This window comes from Meriones unguiculatus, chromosome 4 (assembly GCF_030254825.1).
Source record: "Meriones unguiculatus strain TT.TT164.6M chromosome 4, Bangor_MerUng_6.1, whole genome shotgun sequence".
Taxonomy (NCBI): Eukaryota; Metazoa; Chordata; class Mammalia; order Rodentia; family Muridae; genus Meriones; species Meriones unguiculatus.
The window spans coordinates 42,883,407-42,886,872 of record NC_083352.1 but is presented as its reverse complement, the minus strand read 5'-3'; the positions used below and the strand labels follow the sequence as shown (position 1 = coordinate 42,886,872).

The 3,466-nt window shown below is 38.9% G+C and overlaps 1 pseudogene; it reads left to right on the top strand.

The window, feature by feature from the left end:
* The first annotated feature begins 2,113 nt into the window (after positions 1–2,113).
* LOC110540934 (glyceraldehyde-3-phosphate dehydrogenase-like) lies at positions 2,114–3,133 on the top strand (annotated as a pseudogene).
* Positions 3,134–3,466: the final 333 nt, after the last annotated feature.

Below are 3,466 nucleotides of genomic sequence, written 5' to 3'. Positions count from 1 at the left end.
ACTTGCCATAAGCTCTCTTTACATGATACACTAACTATAATAATGCTAGACAATGTCATAGAAGAAAGCTGTGTAAAGAATCTCAGCATTTAAAATATGGTAACCTAGGCTCCAATTCTTAATTTTTAAAATTTATTTTAATTCACTTAAATTTAAATTTAAAATATGAGGCTCAAATTAGTTGCTAAAATGTCTTAATATCTTGAAATACTAGAAATGTAAATTTACTTTTCTATGTATCAAATCAATGAAATATATGTCAGTTACTTTTTATGAACATGTAACACTCAATAGTATGTACATAATATATATATATACACATTATATAAATATATACATAATATATATACATTATATATACACATATATATTAAATACAATATAGGAGATCAGGGATGTGAGTCATTGTGTAAAAGCACTTGCTTGAGAAGCATAAAGATGTGAGTTCCAAACCATGGAAACACATAAAATGTCAGTGCTAGTGCTTAGACCTGTAACTGTGCAGTAGTGAGACAAAGACAGGAGGATCCCTGGGGCTTGGGTGGTAGCAATGGTATGGGAATCAGGTCCAGGTTCAATGAGAGTCTCTATCTAAAAAATAACATGGAGAGTTATTTTATATAACATGGTGGAGAAATACATCCAATGTTGACTTCTGGATTCCATATGTACAAGCATATACCATACACACTGCCCTCTTGACCCACACACACACAAGTATGCACACAGATACCCTATATACATACTATACGAAAATAATGTGTTGTATTTATTGATTATTGCCAATCCATGGAAAACTATTACATGTATTAAGCCAAATATATAGTATTTATATTGTCTTGTGTAGCTACTGAAATAGTTAAAATGGCATATGTGGCATTATCCCTTTTCTATCACATAGTGCTACTTAGATCATTAGCAAATTCAAAGCATGCTTTGGAGACGAAGAACATACATATCACCCAGGAGCTTATTAGAAACAGAAAGCACAGTTCTCTCATAAGCACACTGGATGTGAAAGCAAATTTACTTGCTAACAAGCCCTCCAGATGATTTGTTTGAATATCCCAGTTTGAAGAGCATTGCTTCCACTACTCTAATATCCATCAGTCCTCAATCCAATGTAGTTATTCCTACAGAGAAAACAATTTGGTGATGAAAATGAGCACAAGAGAATTTGCTAAAGAAAGGAATGCCACATTATTAACATGAATGTTTATTGAATAATACACCTCCCCATTATCATTTTCTGTGTATTGTTTATTTCGTCTCTGCTAATGCAGTAGACAAGTAGAACAAACCACTCTAGAGCTAAACTAATTGAGATGCCTTGGGGATTTGGGTTGGTGATAATATTTCCACAATATGTTTGCTTTGAAAGAGCTGCGGCAGCCTGGCCAGGCCACAGAGGAAGACAATGCAGCCAATCCTAATGAGACCTGATAGGCAAGGGTCAGATGGAAGAGGAGGAGGACCTCCCCTATCAGTGGCCTAGGGAAAGGGTATAGGTGGAGAAGAGGGAGGGAAGGAGGGGTTAGGAGGTGAGGAAGAAGGGAGCCACAAACAGGATACAAAGTGAATAAACTGTAGTAAATAATATATAAAAAAATTAAAAGACAAAAAAAGAGCAGGGGTAATTTGTCCTTAAAATGCTTACTGGACTGTTATCCTTGGTGTTCACAAACTTTACTGTTGCCATCAAAATCAATCTCCTTAGCACCCCTCATTGCCTCTGACATCAAACTTCTGCATTTTTATTTCTAAGCTTAGATCCTACATTGATTGATACATTTTATATTCATCGAAATCTACCAAGTAAATTAAATACTATTTATGTGATCAAAACTGTAATATCAGTTAATTTCAGGTTATTTAGAGCTTAAGTGGTTAAACAACTTAATTTTTTTCATGCGTGTAAAAATTATTAGTGTGTGACTCTACGGCGGATACTCTTTCACCAAATTCTATATTGCATGAACAGAAATACTATGCTACCACTTCTTGAATCTTAGTAACATCAAAATATAAGAAAATAAAACCTTCTCTCTGCTCTTCCCTGTTCCAGACACAGACACATCTTTTCATACAGTGCCAGCCTTGTCCCTTAGACATGATGGTGAGGGTTGCTGTTAATACATTTGGTTGTGTTGGAAGCCTGGTTACCAGGGCTGCCTGCAGCTCAGGCACATTAGAGATTGTTGCCATCAATGACACCTTCATAGACCTCAACTGAATGGTCTGTATGTTCCATTATGACTCTTGTCATGGCAAGTTCAATGGCATAGTCAAGGCTGAGAATGGGTAAGTGGTCACCATCTTCCAGGAGCAAGATTCGCCAACATCAAATGGTGCAATGTTGGTGCCGAGTATGTTGTAGAGTCTACTGGTGTCTTTACCACCATGAAGAAGTTTGGGAATCAGTTGAAGAGTGAGGCCAAAAGGGTTATCATTTCTGCCCTTTCTGAGGATGCCCCAGTGTTTGTGGTAGGCGTGAACCATGAGAAGTATGACAACTCAGGATTATCAGCAACGGTTCCTGCACCACCAGCTGCTTAGTCTCCTTGGCTAAGGTCATCCATGATGTCAAAATTGTCAGAGATTACCTTGGCCAGAAGGTGTCTAAGCAGTTGGTGGTACAGGAACCACAGTCCATGCCATCACTGCTACCCAGAAGACTGTGAATGACCCTTCTGGAAAGCTGTGATGTGATGGCTGTGGGGCTGCCCAGAACGTTATACCTTTATCCAGTGTTGCTGACAAGGTTAAAGGCAAGGTCATCCCAGAGATAAACAGAAAGTTCACTGACATGGTCTTCTGTGTTCCTACCCCCAATGTGTCTGTCGTGGATCTGACATGCCATATGGAGAAATCTTCTAAGTATGATGACATCAAGAAGATGGTGAAGCAGGCATTGAAGGGCCCACTAATGGGCACCCTGGCCTACACTGAGGACAAGGTTGTCTCCTGTGACTTCAACAGTGACTCCCACTCTTCCACCTTTGATGCTGGAGCTAGCATTGCCCTCAATGACAACTTTGTAAAGCTCATTTCCTGGTATAACAATGAATATAACTATAGCAACAGGGTGGTGGACCTCATGGCCCACATGGCCTCTAAGAAGTTAGAAGTCTAGATCACCCACCCCAGAAAGGACATGAGAGCAGGAGAGAGGCCCTCAGCTGCTGAGGAGTCCCTGTCTCAACTCAGCAGCTCTTGACACTAAGCATCTTTCTCACTGTTTCCATCTTAGACCCCAACAATAGAGGGAGGGGCACAGGAGGACATACTCACTTGAATACCTTCAATAAAGCTCACTGCATACACATGACCCCCACAAAATAAAAAATCTTATGGTAGGGTATGACATCAACTTTAAAGAAGGCTGCAAAGAGTGAAACATTATCGCTATAGGAATTATTTAATCATAAAAGGATTTTAAACTCATACCAATTATTATTTACATTAT